A 6,801-nucleotide genomic window follows, 5' to 3' on the forward strand; every position below is an offset into this window, starting at 1 on the left:
GCAGCAGGAGACCCAGAGAGAGAGGCCTGGAGAGCCACGCAGGCGGCCCGTTCTCCCTCAGCTGCGATCACCTGAGAAGGAGGTGGTTTTACTTTACTTACTTACATATATATGTTACGGTACATGTGGGAAAACTAGGGTTAGGGTTAGGTGCTACGTCGACTTGGTACATGCTGGCATGTCTAACCCTAACCCTATTTTTCCCACATGTACCATAACACACACACAAAGCAGAGACACATAACCACACACTAAGGGCCATATTCACAAAACGCTTGGACTGATAAAACGCTTGGACTTATAAAGATTAAAACATGACATTGTTCTCCATGACTCATTGTGCTTTGGCTTGGTCTTTGTTGTTATTGTATTAGTACCACTGTAAACATAACAGGTGCCAATACTACTGTATACCCCTACTGTCAGCCAGCCATCCTTCCATTTAGATTTGATTGATAAATCTACTTTCCTACAGTGTATACTTATCCTGTACCTCCCTATGATTGCTGTTATGAATTTTTTTTTTAAAATAACATACATTTGAAAAGACATTAGCTATGTTATGTGCTTACATTCTTGAAGATGTAATCCATAATCCTTAATTATAATCTTGTAATGATAAATATCACATGACCAAAGCGCTTTGGAATCAAACTCTTCATGTGTGTCTCAATGAAACTCTTCATGTTTGTCTCAATGAAACTCTTCATGTTTGTCTCAATGAAACTCTTCATGTATGTCTCAATGGAACTCTTCATGTATGTCTCAATGAAACTCTTCATGTGTGTCTCAATGAAACTCTTCATGTGTGTCTCAATGAAACTCTTCATGTGTGTCTCAATGAAACCCTTCATGTGTGTCTCAATGAGACTCTTCATGTATGTCTCAATGAAACTCTTCATGTGTCTCAATGAAACTCTTCATGTGTGTCTCAATGAAACTCTTCATGTGTCTCAATGAAACTCTTCATGTGTGTCTCAATGAAACCCTTCATGTGTGTCTCAATGAAACTCTTCATGTGTCTCAATGAAACTCTTCATGTGTGTCTCAATGAAACTCTTCATGTATGTCTCAATGAAACTCTTCATGTGTCACAATGAGACTTTTCTTACCTTTATCTGGGCGTGTCTCTTGGCCTCGGCCTCTGCAGCCAGACGGTGTTGCAGCTCCGTGGGTAAACTAAGGTCCTCTCTGGAAGGAGGGATAGACTGAATGCAAGACTAGATCAGCAGTAACCTCAAATTGTACTATTTGCAATGTATATGTTATGGTACATGTGGGAATATGTGGGAAAACTAGGGTTAGGGTTAGGTGCTAGGGTGACTTGGTACATGCTGGCATGTCTAACCCTAACCCTAACCCTAGTTTTCTCACATGTACCATAAGATTGTAAGGCACCATGAGTCAGTCGTTCAGCTTTTTAGCTTTTCAGCTTTTTAGTTTCCTTCTCGACTGCTTTGTAGCACTAATGTCACCTTTACTGTGCACAACACTTTGGTGGAAATGTTGATTTGAAACTTACAATGCCCCTACAATCTATAATCTGTTAATAACCATACACTTACATTTCTGCTCTCTCCACCTTGATCCCCCACTGGCAAACTACAGAGTCGATCGCCACCTGCAGATTGTGATAGAAATCAACATTTATTCACCAATTTAGGACCATTTGGAGATCTCAAAAAAGTGGATTAAGAAGTGATGGTAGTTCCGGTTGAGACACGGACAAGATGGCAGCATAAAGAAGGCTCTCCCGTTCAATTACGTTCTTAAAGTCCCTCAAACTTAGAATTTCATACCAAATAAATAGTGAAAGAGGGCAGAGATGAACACTAGGAAAATGGATAAGAAGCAACTGCAGCAACAGTTTCCAATCGAAAAAAGTCGTAGCAACTCTCCCAATGCTAGCAATGATGACCACGAGGGCGATTCAATGCTCCCGGAAAACACAGTAGACTTGGGTCTGATTCTGAGAGAACTGAGAGATTTCCGACGGGACAATAAGACCCAACTCGAGGATATAAAAGAAGAAATAAGGAGTGCAAACGTTAGACTGGAGGAGGCAGAAGGGCGAATTGTGAATACCGAGGAGAGAATTCAGAACACGGAAGATATCCTGACAGAAATGCTAAAGCTACAGGCCAGGACAGAAGAGAAGCTAACCGACCTAGAGGGCCGCTCCAGACGAGATAATATCCGAATCTACGGTATTCCGGAGGGGGCAGAAAAGGACTCCTCGTCGATGATCACATTCGTGGAAAAACTACTCCTAGAAAACCTCGCCATACCCAACACAACAAGTCTACAAATTGAGAGAGCCCACCGTGCCCTCGGTCCACAGCCACCAGCAGAGGCAAAGCCAAGATCCATCTTGGTAAAGTTCCTCAGCTTCAGAACCAAAGAAACGACGCTCCGCGCGGCATGGCAAAAGAAGGGATTCACCTGGCAGGGGACGCGAGTCAATCTGGACAACGACTATGCTCCACGCATTCTCCAAAAGCGAAAAGAATATGCAGAGGCCCGGAGGATCCAGAAGGATAAAGACATCCACTTCCAAACGATGTTCCCAGCCCGGTTAAAGGTGAAATATGACGAGGGGATCAAGATCTACGAGACCGTGGAAGAGGCGACGCAGGACATGGCTAACAGAGGTCTCCCCATCAAGCCCATCGGAGCCCCGGAGACGCTGATGGAGCAATTGAGGCAGCTGACATGGCAGACAGGCGGCAGGCGGACCGGGAGACGTGGCAGAGGAGACGCAGGCTACAAGGAGAAATTGCAACGCTACAGAAGAGACCCCCCACCCACAGACGGGTAGTCCGGTAAAAGCTGAGTGAAATGATTAGTTATAAGCAACGACTGCCCTACTAATCTACTCAGAATTAAACGGACACTTTGGGTGGGTGAGTTCAGCTCATACTATTGAAACTGTTTGCTGTTTAGTATTAAAAAAAACGTGAGTTACCTAGTTGAATAATTAAAATACAAATAAGAATTGGGAAAGGAACGAACGATGGAACCTTCTCATACTGTTATCTCCAAGGGGCCTCTCTGTCTACGGGAGAGGGGTTTTCCCTTGGAGCCTATTGTTTTAGGCTCGTGGAGGGTTGTAGTAGTGACCCCTACCTTGGAAGTAACTCAAGTACTTTTTTCTTTTACTTGTTTTTTTAATGTTATTATTAATGTTTGTTTACAACTGTTTACTGTAGCGACTGGGAAGCTTTTCATGTACATGATGGAAATATCACATGTTATAACCTAAATGCAAGATATAAGAATAGTTTCTTTTAACGTTAATGGTTTACTTAACCCGATAAAAAGAAGGAAGATCCTAACAAAATTAAAGAAAGATAGAATACAAATAGCATACCTACAGGAATCCCACCTTACCAATACAGAGCATGCCAAATTGAATAAATTGGGTTTTAAATATGTATATTCATCCTCATACGAACCAGGTCATAGGAGGGGTGTGGCCATACTGTTATCAAATACAGTGACCTATGAACACATATCAGAGTTTAAAGATAAAGATGGTAGGTTTATAATGATAATAGGGAAAATAGAGGGAACCCTAGTGAGTTTACTGAATGTATATGCTCCTCCTGGTAGTGACTGGACGTTTTATAGACAGATATTTGATTTAATGGCCACAAAATCTCAGGGAATCTTAATCTGTGGGGGGGACTTTAATGTTCGTTTAAACCCAAGATTGGATGCATCTAGCGGTAATCCAGAGTCAAAACCTATAAGTAGGAAGATAAAAGCATTAATGAAGGAAATGGGAATCATAGATGTTTGGAGAGAATTGTATCCATTCCTGACTACACCCACTACTCCTCCCCCCATGCCGTATACTCAAGGATAGATTATTTTTTTATTTACAATAGAGACCTACATAGAATAAGTCAATGTGACATAGGACCGATTGCCCTCTCTGATCATAGCCCTATTTACATGTCTGTGTGTCTCAATAGAAAGCCAAGGTCTACAATATGGAGGCTGAATTCAAGTATCCTGAATAACCCAGAGACAAGGGAGGCCATGAAGACTGAAATTAGAACATATCTTGAATTAAACGATAACGGGGAAGTGGCTCCGAATATGCTCTGGGATGCACTTAAAGCAGTAATGAGGGGTAACATCATCGCCACTACTTCACTTATAAAAAAAACTTAGAGGACAAAGACTGCATGACCTGGAAATTAAATTAAAACATCTACAAAGACAACACAGTAACAATTTGGATAACAGGGTGAAACAAGAAATGAAAGACATAAGGAACGAGATAAATGAAATAGGCAACCAGGACATACAAAAAAACCTATTATTTACAAAACAAAGATACTATGACAGTGTTTCCTCCAGGAATTTTTACATTGCATTACGCGATATTTTTTTCGCGTGCACGCGCATGAAACGCGCGCGCACGCTTTTTTTCCCCTTTTTTTTTTCTTTTTTTTTTTTTAAACAACGACCTCATTTCAGCCAAAACTAGAGGATGGGCAATTTTTTTTTTTTTTTTTACAGAATATAAACTTGTGACTGACAGTCACATACACACACACAAAGATCATCAGCTATAATATAATACGAAGATAGATATAGATAGACTTTATTTGTCATTGCTACAGTACAGGTACCAAACAACGAAATTTAGGAGGGGAGGCTCCCCTGGTGTTTAGGAAAGGAAAGAGAAACACATTTTAGAAAAAGCATACATGCATAAAATCACAAGAAGGTAAGGAGCTGGTTTACATCAATAGAGGCTATGTACACAATCCACTGTACTATACTGCACAGATAGTCAACTAGGGTTGTCATATTTCACAAGAAAGTATTTTTTCACATTATTTTAAAGTGTCACAGTTTGCAGGCTTGAAAATGTACATGTTTGTGCCTCAGCACTAGCTGCCATACAATCCGTCCGGACTGTCCTGGGCCCAGAACTTAGGCCTTTTCTGTGTTCAGGGCCTTGACGGCCCTGTGGTAGAAGCTGTCCTTCAGTCTGTTTGTCTTAGCGGCCGGGGTCCTGTACCTCCTGTTCGAGGGCAGCTTGACAAAGTGTTCGTGCCCAGGGTGGGTCGGGTCCTTGGAGATCTTGGAGGCCCTCCTGAGACAGCGTGTTTTGTACAGCTCCTCCAGAGAGGGGAGGGGGGCGCCGGTGATCCTCTGTGCTGTTCTCACGACTCTCTGTAGATCGCTTCTCTCCACTGCCGTGCAGCTGTGGTACCAGTTGGAGATGCCGAAGGTGAGGATACTCTCCACTGCGCCGTGGTAGAAGGCCACCAGCATCTCCTGCTTGCTGTGTTGTTTCTTGAGGCATCTCAGGGTGTATAGCCGCTGTTGTGCCCTCTTGATGGTGCCTTTAGTGTTGTCCTTCCAGGCCAGGTCATCACGCATGTTGTGTCCCAGGAATCGGAGGTTTGAGACTATCTCCACGCTCTCTCCGTCGATGAGCAGGGGCAGGATCTCGGACTTTTTCCTCCTGAAGTCTACGATGAATTCCTGGGTCTTTGACTTGTTTAGCAGCAGGTTGTTAACCTTGCACAGCTTGCTCAATTGCTCTACCTCATCCCTGTACGCCGCCTCGTCCCCCCCCGAGATACATCCCACCACGGTGGTGTCGTCTGCAAACTTTACGATGTAGTTGCTGGGGTGGATGGGGGTGAAGTCGTGGGTGTGGAGGTTGTAGAGGATGGGGCTTAGCACGCAGCCCTGGGGTGACCCAGTGCTGAGGCTGAGGGCTGTGGAGGTGTGGGGGCCCACCCGCACCCTCTGGGGGCGGTCGGTCAGGAAGTCCTTGATCCACGCACATATAGAGTGTGATAGACCCAGGTCTAGTAGTTTGGTCACTAGCCTGTCTGGAAGGATGGTGTTAAAGGCGGAGCTGAAGTCCACGAAGAGCAGTCTCGCGTAGCTGTTTCCCCTCTCCAGGTGGGATAGAGTGGCGTGGAGAGTCATCGCTATGGCGTCCTCTGTGGACCTGTGGGCTCTGTAGGCGAACTGGTATGGATCCAGGTTGGGCGGGAGGCGTGTGAGTATGTGGGCCCGGACTAGTTTCTCGAAGCACTTCATGATGATTGGTGTGAGTGCCACCGGGCGGTAGTCGTTTAGGCAGCTCACCGTGCTTTTCTTCGGGACTGGAATGATAGTTGAGGTTTTCAGGCAGGGTGGGACGGTGGCCTGGGACAGGGACTGGTTAAAGATGTTGGTGAAAACCCCGGCCAGCTGGTCGGCGCAGTCTCTCAGCACCCGTCCCAGGACGCCATCCGGCCCCGAGGCTTTCCTGGGGTCCACCGCCTTTAGTACGCGTCTCACCTCGTGCTCTGTGAGGGTGAGGCTGCTGAGAGCTGGAGAGAGTGGTGTCTGTGTTGTGGTTAACTCCGTTCGCCCCTCGTCGAACCGGGCGTAGAAGGTGTTCAGCTTTCCCGCCAGCAGGGGGTCGTCCTCTGCGGCTGTGAGCCTGTTGGCTCTGAAGTTTGTCATCTGCTGAACCCCCTGCCACATCCGCCTGGAGTCGTTGCTCAGGAGGCATTCCTCAATCTTCTCTCTGTGCTCTGCCTTGGCCGCTTTGATGCCGCGCTTTAGGTTGGCCCTGGTGGAGCTGTACAGCGGTGTGCGCTTCCCTGCGATGAAGGCGTTGTCCCTCTCATTTAACCGTTTTTGGACCTTCCCAGTCATCCATGGCTTCGTGTTGGGGTAGACCCGGACCCGGACCCGTTTGACCACGGTGAATACAAATACTGACTCAAAGTAAGATGATTTTGCATCCTTCAACACACATTTGCAATGACACTA

The sequence above is a fragment of the Nansenia antarctica genome (assembly GCF_963989245.1).
Source record: "Nansenia antarctica genome assembly, chromosome: 2".
NCBI lineage: Eukaryota > Metazoa > Chordata > Actinopteri > Argentiniformes > Microstomatidae > Nansenia > Nansenia antarctica.